We start from the raw sequence: 20,551 nt of genomic DNA, 5'->3' as shown, positions 1-20,551 counted from the left end.
CCAGACTGGGACCGCAGGGCACAAAAGCCTAAGACGGTTTGCACAGCGAGCTCCACGTCCTGCACGGCCACCAGCGTCACAGCCAGCACCTTTGTGTGCCTGGTTCCCTTTACACAGAGCCCCCATGTTTCTTGTTACGCTGAATCCTGGGCATTTTATGTATTTCTTTAGGGCATGGTTAATATGATGGGATCTTTTTTCCCTCTTTATTTTCTAAAGGGTCAGTGCTCACGGGCAGGAAAGAGGGGCCTCTTTTGCCTTCGTACCACAGAATGTATTTCCTCAGAACAAGGATGCTTCCATAACCACGGTCCTGGCAGTGAGTTCAGGAAACGTCACAGTAACTGTGACGCTTTATCACACCCTCAGCCCAGATGCCACTTCTGCCGGTTGTCTGGTGGCCTCCTGCGTGGTTTCCCGCGCCGTCCAGGCCGGGTCCAGGCTGGAGGCTGCGCTCAGGTGCCCATCACCTCAGCCCTGCTCGTGTCCACAGGAGTTATCTTATCGGATGCCTTTCAGTTTACCTTTCAGTTTAGGTTTGCCTAATTTGACAACATCCTGATCAGGTTCTGGTGAAGCATGTTTGGCTGAGATTCTGGGACGGGGCCGTGTGTCCTTTTGGGGGTGTCACCCAGGCACATGGGGCCTTCTCGATGGGGTCGTGTGGGCACATGCTTTAGGTGTTGTCAGGCTCCTCCACCAAACAGTTACGGTTTTTCCCCTTGTAATTTATAAGTAATTTTTGTGGTACTGGAATAAAATGTTAATTTCATATCCAGCCACACTCACCATTTCTAGTAACAGTTTTTAAATTCACTTTTCAGATGTGTTTTTCTAGGTCATAATCTTCATCTGCACATAATGATTATTTTGTCTCTTTCTTCCACTATTTCGTATCTCCTTCGCTTTTGTTGTCTTGTTCAGTTGGCTATAGCCTCCAAGTGTTGCTAAATAAATACCATTATGATGGGCTTCTTTCTCATTTCTAGCCTGACAAGGAGAGCTTACAAGCTGGTTCAGAGCAAATGGAGCTTTGCTGCTGAAATCCACTTTCTCTTTTTCCCCAGATTTCATTAATTTTTTTTTTTAATTGAAGTATAGTTGATTTACAATGTTCTGTTAGTTTCAGGTGTACAGTAAAGTGATTCAGTTATATATATATATATATATATATATATACACACACACACACACATACATATACACACGTATATATATATATATATATTTTTTTTTTTTCTTCAGAATCTTTCCCATTATTGGTTATTACAAGATACCAAATACAGTCCCCTGTGCTGTACAATAGGAGCTTGAAATCCGCTTTCTCAAGGCAGCCTTCCCGACGCTTCTCTGAGTGGGGTCCCACGGCAGCGCCCCCCCCCCAGCACCCCAGGGTGGTGCCGTCTCATTGTTGTTGCTGGAGGGTTTGTAGTTAATGATCGTCTGGCACAGTCTGAGTGTCAGGGGAGCAGGACTGCTTTTCTGGTTCATTACTGTAACCCCGGTACCTACCAGTGTGTTTGCCATATAGTTGGCGGTTCATAAATTCTTGGCAAAATTAATAAACAAACAGTAGAAGTCTGAATGCAAAACTGAGCCGGCCAAAGAAAGTGGCCGAAGGTTATATAGTAGCTTAGCTTTTAAAAGACCTGACTGCCTACCTCCCAGCTGGGTGCCCTTGAACAGGTGACCTAACTCAAGCTCCCGTTTCCTCATCTGTACGATGGGCACGCTGCCCACTCCCTGGGTCCTGAGAACTGGAAGCAGCGTGGTCACAGCCCTCGCCGCAGTGCCTGGCGCTAGACACACCCGGTGCAAGCCCCCACCGTTGTCATCGTCCCTGCTGTCCCTGTGACCAAGTAGGAGAGGGACTGTGTTTGCTTGGTGAGGCGTCTGGCGTCGGCAGTGAGATCTGGCTTGTTGCTGGGGAAGCCGTTGCCGTGCCTCAAGCTGGTCGTGCTGCGACGGACCGGCCCTGTGCTCTCTCACCAAGGCGCCAGTCACTAGCGGGGCTCTGTAGAGGGCGGCCTTCGTGCATGGGCTGTGGGACGGGCTCGGCTCCACCAGGATGCCTCCCGCCTGCTAAGGTTGTACGATCAGAGTGAATTAGGAGGGTGTGTGTTCTTGTGTTTCTCTGAGCTGCTTGTCTGGAGGATGGGATCTCAGAGCACAGGGGATTTTACCTTGAATCGGCTTGAGTAGCCTCTGCAGGGTGCGGGGACTGGCTCACACTTGGGCAGGACGCTGAGAGACAAGCAGGGCCGGGGCCTTGATCTCAAGCCAGCCTCGGATTCGCTGTTCGTCACCACGGTGTTTTGTCCACCGCCAGTTGGGATGCAGGGCATCTGGCAAAGGAAAAGCTGTGACTTGGAGATGGATGTCCAGAGCTGATGAAACAACTCACAGGTACTGCAAGGCATTTAAAAAATACAGAAAAGTGTAGACGATAATGGAACGTGTCCTCGTTCACGTCCTGTCATATTTTTTTTAAATAAGAAAAAGGACACGTTACAGTTGACATTGGGGTCCTCTGAGTTCCCGAGACCCGTAGGAGTTCGATTCTAGGCCTTTCTCGTACCTTCCACACCCAGAGACGTCTGCGAGTGATGCTTCGTTCAGTTGTGTGTGTGGCCGGGGGGGTAATTTACACAAGTCGTGTCATACAGTCTACTTCGTTATACTGTGTGTTTTCCACGGCTCCAGAAAGACTGCTTCGTGGGTGAGACTGTCAGACACATAACTGACTGTGTCTTCGCAGCCCCACCGTCTGCCCACAGCCCTTCCCGGCCCTGTGGCCTCCTTCCCGGCCCTGTGGCCTCCTTCCCGGCCCTGTGGCCTCCTTCCCGGCCCGTGGCCTCCTTCCCGGCCCCGTGGCCTCCTTCCCGGCCCCGTGGCCTCCTTCCCGGCCCCGTGGCCTCCTTCCCGGCATCCCTTCCCCTGTTCTCGCCGCTCTAGCGTCTCAGCCCCCGAGCGCCTGTGCACTCCCAGGCCTCCGACGGAGCATGCCTGCCCGCCCTTCGACCCGTTGGCTCCGGCTCCTGTCCCATCCCGGGGGCCCCGGGCTCACCCGCAGCCGCCTCCCCTGAGCTCCCGGCCGGATCTGGGGGCCCCTGGGCGTCTCCGTGCTGGACCTGGACGGAACCCCTGCCCACACCCCAGCGGCCTTTAGGTTCCTGAGGTCTCTGGTTTCCTTTCCTCGTGAGCGCTCCTGTGTGTAAGGCGCTGCGGGGACGGGTGTGCAGGGCGAGCGGGACACATTGCCTCCCCGCTCCCGGGAAGCAGGAGGGCGACACTGTGACCACGCAGAGCGAGTGACGGTGAGACTTTGGGGGATGCGGGCGCAGTGGGGAAGGCCCTGCAGAGGCGGGGGAGACGGTGGGTGGCAGGCCTTCCTGGGAAGCGACATCTTAACGGAGGTCTGAGTTACGAGCTGGTGACGGGAAGAGTCAGGGCAGAGGCTCGGGGGCCAGGGTCGGGGTGCTCTGATGGGGAAGCCAGAGATGGAGCGGACAGCCTCGGGGTCCCCCTGCAGGTTCAAAGGAGAGAAGTGATGTGGGCACCGCCAGGGCCACCCCGTGGGACGGACTGTGGGGGCCACGCTCAGGCACGGGGACCGGGGTGCTGGCTGCGGCCGTGGCAAAGGCTCATAACCCTGAAGGCCATTCGGGACGTGGCCCGCGGGCTGGGTGACGGGCTGCCTCTGTGTGTGTGGGAGGGTGGGGGAGGATGGCCCCCGGAGCCCCCAGGGGCGGCCGGCGGCCTCCAGCTCAGGTCCTCAGCCTACACAGGTTTGTCCCACGTCGCCTGACCTTGTCGTGGGGTGGGAAGGAAGTATACACACAATGTACGGAGCCCAGGAGACGGGTGGATTTTATTCATCTGAGCGTCAGTGCCAGAACATTGTTAGGAAGGGTTGTTTTATTCTGTGTGGTAAAGCTAAAAGCATCAGTAATAAACCACAGGATTTGGGGGAAGCCCCGGCCCGGGGACTGGGGCTCCATGAAATTCAGAGTGGTACCTGCTCTGCGGGAAGTCCCTCCAGGACTCTGGAAGTGTTTCCAGCTCATCTTTCGCGATGCAGCGCCTGTAGAATAGTCTGTGAAAACGAGGGAAACTACCGGACCCATGCCTCCACTTGCAGAAGGAAGTTTGTGAAAGCCACCTAAGATTAAGGTTACAGAGGCTGAAAACGCTGCCAGCCGCTGATACAGAAAGCCAGACATCGTAGAGAAATTGTGTGTTTTTTTGTTTAAGAGTAGCTGTCTGAATATTTGGAAAATCGGCTACTACTCACTTAATAAAATAACCTGGGAGGGAAGTACTCAGACAGTGGACGGTGCGGCTTCAGATCCTGCCCTTGCAGCCTTTCTGATGGCAGCAGCGCTGAGAGCGTCTCGCTCACAGGATTATGAGTAAACGTTCTCCTTGTTTCAGAGCCCGCGGGCTGAGATCCAGCCCACAGTGGGCTTGTCCAGATGTCACAGCAAAGGCTGGGGCGGTGGCTGGAAGCTTTGGTCGTCCCTCAGCCCGGGTTCTAGGCGCCCTTCCTTCTACGAGCCGGGCTGTGAGATGCGCGGCTCCCGGGCCGGTCGTGGGAGGCGCGTGTGCGCCGTGGCCCAGCCACGGCCCCGGCAGCACGGGGGAGCCCGTCCCACCCTGGCCAGCTCCTCCCCGACTCCCCAGCCCCACGGAGACCTGGGCTCTGCCCACCGTTTCTGAGTGAAACCCGGAGGATTTGTCTCTAGCTGCTGAGCACCTTCTGTGTGCCGGGGTCTGTCCTCGGCCCCGGTCACCGTCTAAGAGGGACAGACACAGGGCCGGCCGCGTCCACCCGCAGGGGCGCTTCTTCCCGGGCCCTGAGATGGCGTGTCTCTCCAGCTCGCTGTCACACTGGGTTCCAGGAGCCCCTGGCCTGGTGCGGCGTCCTGGGGTGGGCAGGAAGGGCCGCGAGGAGCCGTGAGGATGGACCGTGAGACAGAACAGCTTCTCCCTCCTGTTTTATATGTTGTGCTAACTTGTAAGACTTTCCCTGATAGTATTTTGATTTATGAGCTTGTATCCGTGCAGCGAATTTAGTTTTTCTAAAGTAGATGGTTTTTGCTTTGTTTTTTAAATGCCCGTGAGATTTGCAGTGGTCATCGCTGGCGGTTATAAGCAGAGGGAGGGGCCTAGGTGTGACACTGAGGCCAGCGAGGAGGTTTCTTGGTGATGCAGCGAGAGATGGTCAGCCCGGCTCCGGACGGGGGTGGGCGCGTCGCGGCAGCGAAGTCCCCGGCCTCCTCTGGGCCTCCTTCTCTTCAGCGGGCGTCCCGAGCTCTGCCTGCCCCTGAGACTTCGTGAGGCCCCCACCTGTCCCACGTCCCCGCCGCCGGGGGCCGGGCCACCCCGGGCCACTCGTCTCCCACGTCAGCCACTCTTCTAATCGTGGTAAAACATGCGTGGCATCAAATTGACCGTCCTCACCATTTCTACGTGTAAGTTCAGGGACATCCAGTACATTCACATTGTTGTGCAGCCGTCACCACCGTCCATCTGCAGAATTCCTCATCTCCCCAAACTGCAGCTCGGTCCCCACTGACCGCCGACGCCCCAGCCCGCTCCCCCAGCCCCTGGCACCCGCCCTCTGTGGGCCTGACCCCTCTCGCATCCCTGTTCGCCCTTCGCTTTCACGCTGCTGTCGGTCCGGGCGGATACAGCCGTTTAACTTAAGTGATTCTCACACATCCATCCCTGCTCAGTGGCCCCAGCGCCCCGTGCCTTCCCTGCCTGGAGCGCGTCCACCTTCTTCCGTGGGGTCACCCAGTGTCACTGCCTCGGGGCCGGGTTGGGGCACTCACTGTCTGCCGGCTGTGTTTCCCCAGGTGTCCCTGTAGTTTACAATTGTTTATTTCCTATATGATGTATTTGTGTGTCCTCCCCTCCCCACTTCCTGCCCCATTAACCTAGAAGGCCCTGAGGGTGAGGCCCTGCGTGGAAGTGTTTCTGCTGCGGTTCCTAAGGGCTTATCTGGGCCTTTTCCCTGCTGAACACGTGGCCCTCCCGTCAGCTCACCCGGAGGGGCGATGGGTGGGGAGGGTCTCAGGACTCGGGAACCACCCTTGGAATAGTCCTTGTCAGACAGGCCGCCCACCCAGATGCTGGCCGCCCCGGGAGTGCCCTGCCCTACCCCCCTCCCGTCCCCGTCCCGGGCTGGCGTCTCCCGTGCTCTCTGCTCCTGCATCGCTCATTGTTTATCATCTGCGAGTACTGGACCCCGATGAGACGTTCAGCCCATATTTGGGGATAATTAATTCTTCAAGTTTCTTACCTTCTGATACACCTCTAACGCGTAAGGGGTTGACCCACAGTTCTGACATTTGGGGGTTTGACGCCTGCGGTCGTGCTTACCTTTCCTGAGCAGTTCTACCAGTTCCTTCAGTTAACTCCTTGTACTCTGCATCTTTTCACACTTCACCTTTTGTAACTTTCAGAATCGTAATTTCATTTTGTTCACTGTTATTTAAGCAGCCAAGGAAGTTTGAGGTATTTTTAACATGATAACTAAAAAAAAAGGGGTGGGAGGGGTAAAGATTTTAAAGTCAGTAACTTTTTAAAGGAGCAGACGAGGGTCTCTTTGGAGAACTCTTCTATCCACAGTGACTTTTTTTCCAGAGGATTCCATATGACTAACGTGGTAGTTAACAGAAAGTTAAAAGTCTTGAATTCTCAAGCTTTTTGGAGAGTTTACTTTATCAGCCCGCATTCTCTAATTTTCCTAAAAGTCAAAATTGTTCAGTGTTATTTCTTTCTGGAGGATTCAGTCTTTAAAAGAAAGCAAAAAAAAAAAAGAAGAGTGCACTTTAGCTTTGATGTTACATATCTACGCGACCTTTATTTTTTCAAACTTTCTGGTGTCACATACACGCTTACAGAAAGTTTGGAAAATACAGAAATGTGGGACGGAGAAAAGCCGTGTACAGCTGCTCTTCACCGAGATGACCGCCGTGGCATTCAGCATGTTTTCCTCATGCCTGTTTCCTTTTAAAAGACCAGAGCAGGCGCTTTGCTGAAACTGCATATTTGCAATCCCTACTGCTGGGGGATCGGAATGCAATTAGCCAGGGGCTTTAAAGCACCTTTTTTATGTTAATGTCTGTGTAGCTGAGTAGGTTAGGATCCTGCCCTGAGTTGGGAGTCCCGGCAGGGTCTCGAATGCGGGCGGGCGGTGTGGCCACTGGACACTGACAGCTGTGGCCAGGCCGAGTCAGGGCAGGACCTGGCTTCTGTGATTCCCTCCCCACCCAGCTCCATCATCGTGGGCCCCAGTTTCTACCAACTGGATCAGATAATGCTCATGGTGACCAAAACCAATATGTGATTTCTAGTTTTTTCTGGATTGTCTTCAGCGTGGAGAAATGTGGAAGATAAAAGATGCATCTAGTTAGGGACTTATCACGGGGTGGCGTGGTGTTTGGAAGTGTGAGGGATTATTTCCCTTGCTGTAAGTGCCCTTGAGTCCTGTTTGACCCCGAGGTCAGGGTTGGTCCTTCCTTCGCCTGCCTGGGTACCACACCCCATACATCCTCTCCTTCCGTATGTGGCTCCCTCTCGAGGGGCCCACAGAGACGTCCCACTGTTCTGAGCACTTTTTGCAGGGTCTACAAAGAATTTTATTGAAACTGAACAAGTAACACAAGAGCTCGTTACTTGTTATAAGGTATAACTTAGCTGGTTTGTACCTTAACTGAACTCCATTGCATTTTCTTTGTAAAAGTGAACATTAAAACCTAAGGGTTTCCTGCCTTTGTCCCTGTGGAGAAGCGATGCTGCCTTCGTCCCCGATCCCAGGGCGATGATACTGGGCGGAGCGTCGGCCTCCAGCCTCGGGGACAGAAGACTGTGTGCCTGGTTTCCATCCAGTGCCCTGGCCCTGTGGAGGCGGGCGCTGCTCAGACACTAAGCGCCACTGGAGATCCGGGCCGGGGGCGGGCTGCGTCGCGAGGGTAGGCGTGTACCCCGGAACAGTGTCTGGCTCTGTTTTTATTCCAGAGAAAACCATTCTGACGAATGGGCCGTCAGGGATAAATTGATGGGTTTGAGGCTGCAGTTTACATAACAATTAAACCGGTTTGGTTTATCCCCACGCTGCTGAAAGCAGGCTTCTCCCTGCACAGTTATTCAGTGTTATCGATCTGTTTGATGACCCACTTCCCCCAAATGGATCGTTTCTTCTCCACGGTACTAAAACACGTGCAGAGATGTGGGGATCTGCGGTAGCGAGCCGGTGGCTTTAAGAGCCCCCGTGGAGGGCCAGCTGTTTGCTGGGCGGGGGGGGCGGGGTTGGTCCCTCCGCCTCCCCCGTCTGCTGCTTCACGCATGTGGAAGCATATTGTCCACAGCACTGTTTCCAGGTCTCCTCCCAGTTCTGAGCTGAGTTCAGGGAGAGCCAGGCCTCACGGCTTGGGCGGATACTGGGGATTAGCTGGGAGATGGGGCGGCCTTTTCTCCCGGCCCCCAGGATGGTAGGAATGCGCTCCGGGGAGGGCCCGAGTCCTCAGCCAGATACAGGCCTTTTCACATTCTGCCTGTGCTGGTAGCTGCTCGCTGGGCTCTGTCGTGTGCTTTCTCCAGGACAAACCCGGGGGTCTCTAAACAAGCCCCACTGCTTCGTAAACCGCAGCTGGTTACCGGAGAGGACCCCGTCTCCCTGAGGAAGCCCGGGCTAGCTTCCTGACTCCCTGATCCAGCCTCTGTGTTATCAGTGGCCTGCGGTCAGTCAGAGGGGGTCAAAGAGAAACACCACTCCCTTGGAAAAGGTTGAAAGGGTTAAAGTCTAACTTGACCTTAAATGATGGAAAGTAATTTTCTTGGTTTAGTGTGGAATACCGTGTGACAGAACGAGAACCGAGGTAGCGAAAGTATAGCAAATTGGTGTAGTAAAAACACGGACGTTTGCTCCAAGTGGTGTAAACGTCAACCTTCGTGTGATCTGGGAAGGAATTTTCTCCCGGATATTTGGTGAAGCCCTGGCTGCTGGGGGTGGCCCCCGGCTTCCCCCCTCTTGGGGAGTTCGGGGGGGTGAGGGTGGCAGTGAAGCGCTGCTCCTGGCTGGTGACATGTGGCCTCCGGGTGAGCGCCGGGTGTCACCTGGAGCCTCGTCTGCGCTGTCGGGCCCCCGTGCAGCCCCCGGCCAGCCGCCCTCCGCCTCCGCCCCGCAGGGGTTGCCGGCTCAGGGGGCCCTTTGCTGGGCCCGTCGTCCTCTTTATTCTCTTGCGCAGCGTCCACCGCCTTGCTGCCGTGTCACAGGCCTCCTTGCCCAGGTCGCAGGCCCTGTCTCCTCGGAGGGTCCATCACTTTCATTCTCGGGGCCCATGCGGGGCCAGCACTGGTTTGTCAACAAGCGCTCAGTACCTGCGTTGGTGAGTGAAAGGCTGAGCGGACGCCCGGTGGACCAGACGGCCCTGCCCGGGCCTGGGGACCCGGCCACCGGGCAGGCCTCACCCGCGTCCTCCCCACCTGGAATACTTCTTGCTTTTGTGACAGCACGTGTGGCCTGCGAGGCATGAGAGGGCAAAGTTTCAGAATTGATCTTTGGTTAATTTTGCCACCATAGAGTTCAAGTTGCCCGTTAAACGGCCGTTGGCCCGAACGCTTGAGCAGTGAGACGACTCAGTGCGATGACAGCCCCTTGCCCGTGGGTGGGGACAGGGGACAGCAGGGGCGAGGGCCGGTGCTCCGGTCAGCGCTGCTCTGAAGCCCGGTGGCAGCACGGAAACGACTTTTTAAAATAAATTTCGTGGTGGTAGGTTGATTCAGCAGGAGTTTTTTATGGTTTTATTGTCAACTTTGTTTCACAAAATCCGGTTTCTTTGTTTCATCCTCTGAGGAGTTAGGAGGTCAGAGCTTGCACAGGAGCTGCCCTTTGCTCTCTGGGTGACTTGGTGACTTTGGAGGAGTGGCCTGTACCTCTTAGCCACGGTGTCCTGTCTGCAGAGCAGTGCAGATGCCGGCTTCCCTCTGAGATCACGGCCGCCTCAGTGAAGGTTCTGTTTAAAGGAAGTTTCCTTCCAGGACCCACACGTTGGCTTCAGGGACAGTGCATCCATCCGGGTTTTAATCGGTATTTGGATTAGGGGCGGAGTGCTGGGAATCTGTGTCGACGACTGTCTGATGCTTCCAGTGAAAACATCGCCGTGGCCCTCGTTTCTGGCACCGCAGGCTGCCTGGTCCTGGGCGTGGAGGGGGGCAGCACGCGGGGTCCAGGCCGGCTGCCCCGCGGCGAGAGGGGCCTGATCGGTCTGCGCGGCCGAGGCTGCTTTTAATAGAAGCTGAACTCGGAGCCTCTTCTCTCCCCCACATGGAGTTACACGTCTCAAGTTTCTCCCCCTTTGTGGTCTTCCATCTGTCACTGTAGTTACTTATTGCTGTCCTGTTCTCACTTCTCCTGTTCTGTGTCTGTCGTTCCTCCTTGGTGGTGATGTGTGTGTGCATCAGTGGATGTGACCGATGGGCGCTGGTTGGCCACTGCCCTCGCCCTTGGGGTGTATGGAGAGCAGGTCGTGATTCCTGGACCTCAGGGAGTTTCAGAGCTCAGAAGGGTCCTGGAGAACACAGAGCAGAGGCACCAAGACCCTGACCCATGAGTCGGTTACAGGTGGCAAAGCTGGGACTGGACCCCGCGTCTCCTGACCCTTAGTCACCATTGCTTTTTCTACTAAAACAGCCTGTTTCTTTGGGATGTTATGCTTAAGACAGTTTATTCTAGTTCAGTGTAAGAATCAGTGTGCTGGCATTTGTCCTGCAGGTACCACCAGAAACATGAGGACAGTGAGTTCCCACCCCTCTGCATAGGGCAGCTCTGGTAAAGCAGAGGTGAGGGCTGCTTGTGGTCTGTATTGTGATGTATCAGTCAGGGAGGCAAGGCTGTCGTAACAAATGTACCAGCGGCTCAAACACGGAGGAAGTAAGTCGCCAGCCCCTTCCAGGTGGTACATACAGCGCCTTCCCAGGGGGCCGGAACAGGAGCGGGCACACTGCCCTCCTTGAAGCCTTGGCCCAGAGATGGTTTGTATCCCCCGCTGACATTTCCTTGGTGAGAATGAATGTTAGGGATGCACAGAACCACACAGGATGCTGGGAAATGTTTAACTCTGTGCCCCGAGCAGCTCGCGGTCACTGTAGCGAGAGAGTGATGTGGATGTTGCGGGCGGGGGCCTTGGGTGAAGGGAGATGGGGCGCTCCCCGTGGACCTCAGGCAGCCTGGCACGTGGGAGGGTGGAAACGCATGCTCAATCCCAGGGCCAGTGGGGGACCCTTGGAGGTTTCGTAGTAAGCGAGTGATGCGATTAGCCCGTGTTTCAGGAACCCAAGTCAGCACCAGCCTGCAGACGGAGTGTATTGAGGCGGGCACTTTGTGAGGAAAGACCCAAACACCAAACCCGTAGGAGAACCATGAGGGCGACGGTAACTGCGTGTATTTCCTGGCCCTTGGCTCGCGCCCTGTGCGTGTCACGCGCGCTGTCTCACCGTTATCGCCATGGCCCCACGAGGTAGGTGTGGTGTGTGTTCCCACGCTTGACGGAGGAAGGACCTTCCCGAGGCCACGCAGCTCTGGATCACCAGGAAGCAAACGTTCAGATGTGCAGACCAGGAGTGCCGTGGCCACAGGGAACAGGGGCCAGGCATCAGGGCTCAGGGCTGGAGGCTCGAGCTGGGCCTCAACGAGCTGATTTTGGTTAAGGTGGACTCAGGGTGTGCATGGGGCAGGGACCCAGGTGACAGGCCCACCGACCCCAGACATCGGGAATCAAGGTGTGCTTTTGGAGGGAGGTCAAGGTGGAGACTAGAGCCGGAGGGCTGGTGCACAGAGGGGGGACAGTGGCAATGGGGGGGCTCTGGAATTCTTTCCCAGCGAGGCCGAAGCCAGGCACGTGGTTCTTAGATATTTGAGGTGGATTGTTTGTGCTTATTTGTTACTTGCCCTCATGCGTGAGACAGGCCAGGAGAGTGGGGACGAGGTCCGAGCCGGTGTTTGGCGTCTCGTGCGTGGTCCTGCGGGCTGCGGTGCCCGCTCGGGTCACTCCAGCATTTGGTGCCTGCTCATCAGTGTGGTTAGTTTATTTATTTGTTTATTTATTTTTGGCTGCGTTGGGTCTTCGTTGCTGCGCGCAGGCTTTCTCTAGTTGTGGTGAGTGGGGGCTACTCTTCGTGGTGGTGTATGGGCTTCTCATTGAGGTGGCTTCTCTTGTTGCAGAGCACAGGCTCTAGGCGTGCAGGCTTCGGTTGTTGTGGCACACAGGCTTAGTTGCTCCGTGGCATGTGGGATCTTCCCGGACCAGGGCTTGAACCCGTGTCCCCTGCATCGGCAGGCGGATTTTTTTTTTTTTTTAATTTATTTTTGGCTGCGTTGGGTCTTTGTTGCTGTGCGCGGGCTTTCTCTAGTTGCGGCGAGCGGGGGCTACTCTTCGTTGCGATGTGCAGGCTTCTCATTGTGGTGGCTTCTCTTGTTGCGGAGCACAGGCTCTAGGGGCACATGGGCTTCAGTAGCTGTGGCACACAGGCTCAGTAGTTGTGGCTCGCGGGCTCTAGAGCGCAGGCTCAGTAGTTGTAGCGCGTGGGCTTAGTTGCTCCGTGGCATGTGGGATCTTCCTGGACCAGGGCTCGAACCTGTGTCCCCTGCATTGGCAGGCAGATTCTTAACCACTGCGCCACCAGGGAAGTCCCAAGTGCGGTTACTTTAGACGGAAACGTGCGGGGTGCTGTGAGTTGTGTCTGCTTTGTGTGTAGTTTTGATCCCGCTGGTTTTCAATAATCCAGACTGAGGACTGAGCCGCCCTCTGGAGAGTAGGGCTGGCCTTCGCTAGGGCTTCCCAGCGCCACTCGCCCTGTGTGTACAGAGCAGCACCGCCCACAGCAGACGGGACAAGTTAAGGTCAGTCTGATCATTCACCGTCAAGGGATAAGCATTTCTAAGACACAGTGAAACCCATTTGTTCTGCCTTTCATACGTCCTTGGGAAAGAATACTGATAGTTGACAATCAAACTACCACTCTCTGTGAATTCTGGATTTATTCTTGTCATCTTGAAAATGGTCCTGTCTGCATTGGACTTAAATGTGCCAGCTCCCTGGCTTCTCATTTTACAGCTGGGGTTTTCTGTCCTCTCACCTTGCTAACCTGCTGCTCTCCTGGACGGCTGACAGATACTTAGTTCTGTTTATGCTTCTGAGTGCGTTCGAATCCATTTATGATTAAACACTGTTCAAACATTCAGGGTGAGATTTATTGACGCAGAGTAGGGCTGATGAGGATGGGGGGCGGAGGCTGTGCATCATTTCTCTCTGTTTATTTCCAGTTGACAAGAGATGGCATTTATTTTTAAATTGTGCTCATAGCTCTGTGACTTCTGCAGAACTACAAACAAGATTTCATTTTAAAATTATGGTAAAAAAAAACAGACAATGGTCAGTACTTCTGAGGGGCAGGCCAACTCCCTGGCCCCCTTTGGCTGATAAACTTCACATCCAGGTTCATAATCAGATGACCAGGTAATTTATCCAAGTAAATTTGTGACTTAATAAAAAAATTGGGGGGGCTTCCCTGGTGGCGCTGTGGTTAAGAATCCGCCTGCCAATGCAGGGGACATGGATTCGATCCCTGGTCCGGGAAGATCCCACATGCCACGGAGCAACTAAGCCTGTGCGCCACAACTACTGAGCCCGCGCTCTAGAGCCTGAGAACCACAACTACTGAGCCAGCGCTCTAGAGCCTGAGAGCCACAACTACTGAAGCCCACATGCCACAACTACTGAGCCTGCGCTCTAGAGCCCATGAGCCACAGCTACTGAAGCCCATGCGCATAGAGCCCGTATGCTCCACAACAAGAGGAGCCACTGCAGTGAGAAGCCCGCGCACCGCAACGAAGAGTAGCCCCCGCTCGCCGCAACTAGAGGAAGCCCGCATGCAGCAACTAAGACCCAACGCAGCCAAAAATAAATTAAAAAAAAAAAAAGCTTATAAAAAAATTCTTTTCCTACCCAATTAATTTGATAGTTGCTTACATTTTTAAATAGTCAACAGAGAAAGTTCATAACTGTTCATAACCTTTAACTGTGTAAACTTGAAATAGTGGGAAATGTTTTATATAATTAGTTCAGCACTGTTGCGTGCGGGGCCCTGAGCTGGCCCGGGGTCAGGGCTCCTGGAAAAGCCAAGGCGGGAGAAGAATCAGGAGACGTGCAGCCCACGCAGCTGCTCGTCCTAGGAAAGCCCACGAGAGGTCGGCTTCCTAAACAGGGTGCTGGGGGCCCTGTGCTCTGCTGTCTCAGGCGTCGCTGAGATGGTGTTTTTGAGTGACTCCCAGACCTCATCCCAGGGACGGGACGGGGGGCGGTGGGGAGTCGTCTCTGCAGATTAATGGTATCCTCTACCCTCTTGCTCTTCTCACGTTCTGTTCTAATAAAAGTCGGGGTGCTGTTTGGTTTGTTTCGTCTCTAATGCACATCTTAAGTTCTGATGTAAGTACTTTTTGAGGAGGTGATTCACGGCCGCAGCTCAAGAGCTGCAGGTGTGCGGTCAGCGGGCTTCCTCGTCTTCTCACCGCAGCCTCCGTCCCACAGACCCGCCCAGGCGTCTCACCCGGGAGGGGCTCCGTTTCCCCGGAGAGAGCCGTGGGGAGCGTGTGTTCTCACCTGCCCTGCGGGAAGTCTGTGTGCCGCGGGGGCGCGCGCCGAAGTGCACGGGAAGCACATGCGGGGGCGCGCACGCGGGGGGCGCATGCGGAAGTGCAGGTGGAAGCGAGCGCACGCGGAAGCAGAACGCAGTCAGAAGCGCGGCAGGCAGCGATCATCAGGCTTCCCCCCGGCAGGGAGGGCAGCTTCTCTGGTCAGCTGAGTCTCCTGGCGGAAAATCCTCAGAGGGAGCTTAGCTGGGACTGAGCTTGTGTGTCTGGGTGTTTCATCTCGAGGAGGGATCACAACTCACGGCTTCCGTCCGCTGGCAAAGTGTGTCTCAGGGCGAAGCCATGAGTGTCAGGCCCACGTGTGCCACGGGCCCGGCTCCCGGCTCCGGGGACGTCTGTGTGCCCTACCGGCCCCGCTCTGCCCGCGCACTGGCTGGGACGCGGGCCTCCTCCGGCCGGGGGCACGGGCTACGAAGCCTGACCTACGAGAAGCCGTCTGTTTACCAGCTTTTGACTTGAGCAGAGCCAAGTTCAGAATGAATGGACGGGATGATGTGAAATACTCTGGTGTTGTGAAACAGGAAACTGCCAGTTCTTTGTTTCTCACTGTAACTGACCGATGGGATCCAGGTCGTGCCAAGTGGCTGAGCAGGGCATGTTATCAAGTTGGGAGTCTGGGGCGGCTCACAGATTCCACCAGCAAGAACGCTCACATCCACAGCCAGTTCCTCGAAGACGAGAAATGTAGGGAAAACAAGATGAGCGAAAGCAGTGCCTCCTCTAGCGGCTGGTCCCAGGGTGGGATTGCCAGACTTCAACCTAGACCCCACCGTCTGGAAGCTGTAATTAAGGGGCCAGAAATGAGGGCCGCAGGATAGGGTGTCTCTGCAGAGCTCCTGGGCCGCCGTGGTCTGTGTGCTAGCAGACTTCCCACATCCCGGTGGGCTGGGGGGCACTGGGCATGCGCTCAGTCAGAACGCACGGCCCAGTCTGTCCAGTTCCCGGGGGGAGGGAGAGGAAGGGAGCCCGCCGCGTCCTTGGAACGGGCACTCCAAGGGCAGGCAGGCCGGCTGTCCCTCCTCGTCCTGGACCCACGGGCTCCCATCAGGCGTGTGTGCACCTTCCGCAGCCCGTGAGCGGGAGCATGGGCATCTCCGTCTCAGAGGTTCGCAGCTGGCTGACAAAGGTGAGGAGGAAGGACACCTACGGGGTTTAATTTTATGTATTATTTGAAGCTGATTGCTTGATTTTTCTTTTTCTTTTTTAAAGTAAAAGTTAAAGCCCATAATTGGTTTACGTCTGATTTTCTTAGTGAAGCCCCTCTACAGCCAGAGGGGAGGTTTGCAGCGCATGGGACCCGCGTGCTGTGACCAGGCACCCTGGCCCAGAGGCGAGGCCCTGTGCCCACCCCTGACCCCTGTTGCCAGCTGGGCCTGGGTGGCCCCTTCCTCTCTCCTGGAATGCAGTTCCTCATCTATAAAAGCAAGTGCTTGGGGCTTCCCTGGTGGCGCAGTGGTTGAGAATCTGCCTGCCAGTGCAGGGGACACGGGTTCGAGCCCTGGTCCGGGAAGATCCCACATGCCGCGGAGCAACTAGGCCCGTGAGCCACAATTACTGAGCCTGCGCGTCTGGAGCCTGTGCTCCGCAACAAGAGAGGCCGCGATAATGAGAGGCCCACACACCGCGATGAAGAGTGGCCCCCACTTGCCGCAGCTAGAGAAAGCCCTCGCACAGAAACGAAGACCCAACACAGCCATAAATAAATAAATAAATAAATAATTTTTTTTAAAAAAAGTGCTTGAGCCACGTGGCTAAGTACTGTTGATTCTAAAACGTTATTATGCCAATGCATTTGTAGTTATAGGATGTTAGTCCACGTTCCCTTGTAGAATAATTAAAATTCCTACAGGATATGAAGACCACAGCCCTTGAGTTGATCATGTGTTTTGTTCAGGTGTGTCAGGTTTTGTTTTGTTTTTTCTGTCGCAAACGCAATGGATTATTAAGCATCTTTACCTTCACCTTCTCTTCATGAATGTCTGCAGACACTGTTTTATGTGGGTGAACCAGCTGTAAGGTTTTTTATTCCTTCTACGTGATAACTCAGTTTTGAGATAAAGGGGAGTGAATGCCCCCCGCACGTGTTATATAGTCCAGGGTGGAGTGTGGGTTGCTGCCCAAGTGAGACCCCGTCGTTACGTGGCTTTCCACAGTGGGCTCCAGCTCCACAGGTGCACTTGTCACTTTGATAGGTTCACAGGAAGTTGTCAACACGTTCCGAGAGGTCCCCTTTATACCTCACCCGCTTCCCCCTACTAGTTAGAGCTTACGTGATTGTAGGACAGTATCAAAGCCAGGAAACTGACGTTGGTACGAGGTGTGTGTGGTTCTGTGTCGTGTTACCGCACCTGTAGATCTGTGTGATCACCACCTCCCCCAAGACACATGGCTCTCACTCCACCACCCAGTTCTCCCTTGCGCTCGTCACACCTAACCGCCCCCCGCCCCGAAACCCCTGGCAGCCACGAATCTGTTCTCTGTCTCTGTGACTTTGTCATTTTGAGATGTGACATAAATGGGAGTTTGGCTTTTCCAAGCTCGGCATCATGCCTTCCATCCAGGCCGTGTGGGGCAGTAGTTCGTTCCTTTTTATTGCTGAGTAATCAGCATCCCACTGTGTGCGGTTCCACCTGTGTTTCCTGAGGGACACCGTGGCTGATCCCAGTGTCTGGCTCCTACAGATAAAGCTGCTTTGAACAGTCACGGGCAGGTTTAGAGTAGACGTAATTCTTCCTTTCTCTGGGATAAATGCCCAGGAGTGCAGTCGATCAGTTGCATCATCAGGGTATGTTTAGCTTAAGAAGCTGCTAACTCATCTCCCGCAGGGGCTGTGCCGTTTCCATTCCCAGCACCAGGGTAGGGGAGGCCCGGCTTCTCCGCATCCTCGCGGCATCCGGTGGTGTGGCTGCTTTCTATTTTAGCTACTCTTCTAGGTGCGTCGCCATCACTTTGCACTTCCCAACTGGCTGGTGGTGCTGCACGTCTGCCCGTGTGCTTATTTGCCATCTGGGTGTCCTCTGCAGTGAAGTGTCCCTTCGTATCTTTTGTCCACTTTCTAACTGAATTGTTTGTTTTTTCCTGTTGGGTTTTGAGAGTTCTTTACGCATTCTGGATGGTCCTTTGTGCAACGTGTGGTTTGACATTCCTTCTCCCAGCCGGAAGCTTGTCGTCATCCTCTGATGGGCTCTTTGTACAGCAAGAGTTTTAAGTGTTGACAAAGTCCAGTTTGATTTTTTTTTTTCTTCTTTTATAGATCATGCTTTTGGTGTCACGTCTTCATCAAGCCCTAGGTGCCAATTTTTTTTTTTTTTGAAGTTTGAATTGTTTTCCTCCCATAGATAATATATCATTTCTCTCTGGCTGCTTTTAAGACATTTTCTTTGTCTTCAATTTTCAAAAGGTTGGTGTGGATTTCTTTGAGTTTATCCTGTTTGGGGTTCAATCATCTTCTTGAATCTGTAAGTTTACTTTATTGCCAAATTTGGGGAATTTTCAGCTATTTTTTTACCCCACCCAGTTTCTGTTCTCCTTCTGGGACTTGGATAACCTGAAGCTAGACCTTTTGTTGTAGGTCCCATGGGCCCCTGAGACACCAGTCATTTATTTCAGTCTCTTTTCTCTTTGTGGTTCAGGTTGGGTCATTTTTATCGTTCGAGCTTTGAGTTCACTGATTACTTTCTCTGTTTCTTTTCATCCTGTTTGAGTCTAGTCACTGAGTATTTGTTTCAGGTATTATATTTTTTTTAGTTCTGAAATTCCCTTTGGTTCCTCCTTATATCTTTTCTTTACTGAGATTTTCTATTTCTTATAATTGCTCATTGGAGTTTTTATAATGGCTGCTCTAAAGTCCTGGAAAGATAATTCTGACACCGGTATCATCCTGTGTTGCTGTCTGTTGACGCCTTTTCTCATTTTGTTTGAGATTTTCCTCATAATTGAAATCCAGACATTTGGGGTATAATCTTTGAAGACTTTGGACCTTATTTAAATCCAGTATGTTATTAGCACTCCTCTGACCCGGCCCTGGGAGAAGGGGGGACACCCCGTTATTTCCCACGTGGCTTCCCCTGACGCTGAGGGCGAGCGCAGGCGCACGCGTGTCGCCCCCACCCCTGCTGCCTGCTCTCTGCACTGGCCTGTGTGTCCCCGAGTCCTCAGTGGGAATGACACGTCTCCTAGCCCCTCCGTGGGCACAGCCTGTGTCCCCTGTCCTTGGTGTGGCTGGCATGTGTTCTCTGGTCCTCAGTGGGGGTGGTGTGAGCCCCCTGTCCTCGGTGGGGACATACTGTGTCCCCACCCGGGATGGGGAGGATGTGTGTCCCCGCCCTCCAGGGGGGATGGTGTGATTGGCAGGGGCTGGTCTCCACCGTGGGTTGGTGGCTGAGCCAGACCTCGTGAATCACCAGCCTCACTCACCGTGGTGCCCTCTCATCCTGCCACCCATTTCAGTGCCCTTCCTCCCCACCAACAGGATTAGACAAACCTACTGTAAACTGTTATAAGCTGTGTGACCTGTCTTCCCATTCAGGTAGGTCTTTTTTTGTCCTTTAATTAAGTTTTATAATTTTTCTCCATAAAGGTGCTGCGTATCTGAGACTTCCTTTTTACTCTGTTGTTATCATTGTTGCTTTCAGAGTTTTCCATTTAATGAACAGCTTTCTGCTGTGAAACTCCGGGTGCTGTTATTGCTGCCTTGAAGTAGGTCTCTGTCGAAATCTAGCTGTGCCTTATTATGAAGCCGCCCCAGATTAACACGGGGTCCTGGGCTCTGTGGAGGCCTTGCATTGTGTGTGCTGTCGAAGTGGATGGAAAATCCCACCAGAATTTCCCAGGAGGCGCCTGCAGCTTCATGGCCTCTGACAAGGGTGTAACCCTCTCCAGCAGCCTTGGTGAGACGGTGGCCTTACCTGGGACAACAGGCCTGTTTCCTTTGGGCAGGCGGTGGGCCTGCAGAGCGGCAGTCATTCATCTAAATCACATAAAGAAGGGACTTCCCTGCTGGCACAGTGGTTTAGAATCTGCCTGCTGGGCTTCCCTGATGGCGCAGTGGTTAAGAATCCACTGCCAGTGCAGAGGACACAGGTTTGAGCCCTGTTCTGGGAAGATCCCACATGCCGTGGAGCAACTGAGCCCGTGCACCACAACTACTGAGCCTGCGCTCTAGAGCCCGTGAGCCACAACTACTGAAGCCCACGCGCCTAGAGCCTGTGCTCCGCAACAAGAGAAGCCACCGCAATGAGAAGCCCGCGCACCACAACGAAGAGCAGCCCCCGCTTGCCACAGCTAGAGAAAGCCTGCGCGCAGCAACGAAGACCCAGCGCAGCCATAAATCAATAAATCAATAAATAAATCACATAAAGAATTTTCTTAAACTTTGAGAGTGAGAATAATGCCAGCCCCTGACCTGCGAGTCTCCACAGCTGGCGGCTCAGAGGCAGTTTTCCTGTCTCTCCGTCTCGCCTCTCCTGGCATATGACAGCCAGCAGGAGGCCTGGGCCCCGTCCTGGGAGGGAGCCGCCTGCGCGCCCCGAGGGAGGACGGAGGCCTGCTGTGCGTCGAGGTCGGAGGCGACCTCTCTGATCGAGGCCGCTAATGCCAGGAGGCCTGGTGAGGAGGCACGGGAGGGAGCAGGGGGCATCGGAGAGGCTGGCGGGGCCCGAAGTCTGCATTGTCTCCCAAGAGCTGTGGGCGGTTTCTAAGCTGAGCAAGGACCCGGTTTGTTGTGGGGTTTCACCCAGTCTGTCCCGCTGGCCTGTGGAGAGTGGCGGGAGGGGTGGGAAGCGGCAGAAAGCCCTCGGGGCTGGCCTGTCACCCGGGAGCAGAGTCCACGGG

At 54.4% G+C, this 20,551-nt stretch overlaps 1 protein-coding gene and 1 long non-coding RNA gene across 3 annotated transcripts in view; both read left to right on the top strand.

The window, feature by feature from the left end:
* The window catches only part of FOXK1 (forkhead box K1), a 66,468-nt gene that overhangs the window by 11,992 nt on the left and 33,925 nt on the right, over window positions 1-20,551 (top strand). The window lies entirely within an intron of this gene.
* On the top strand, window positions 15,725-20,065 carry LOC132348413 (uncharacterized). The gene is made up of 3 exons (XR_009497464.1): window positions 15,725-15,845; window positions 19,169-19,247; window positions 19,354-20,065. It is a non-coding gene; the product is annotated as an uncharacterized LOC132348413 (long non-coding RNA).

Source organism: Balaenoptera ricei, chromosome 15 (assembly GCF_028023285.1).
Source record: "Balaenoptera ricei isolate mBalRic1 chromosome 15, mBalRic1.hap2, whole genome shotgun sequence".
NCBI classification, from domain to species: Eukaryota; Metazoa; Chordata; class Mammalia; order Artiodactyla; family Balaenopteridae; genus Balaenoptera; species Balaenoptera ricei.
The sequence above is the reverse complement of the archived record's forward strand: the minus strand, read 5'-3'. Positions and strand labels throughout refer to the sequence as shown.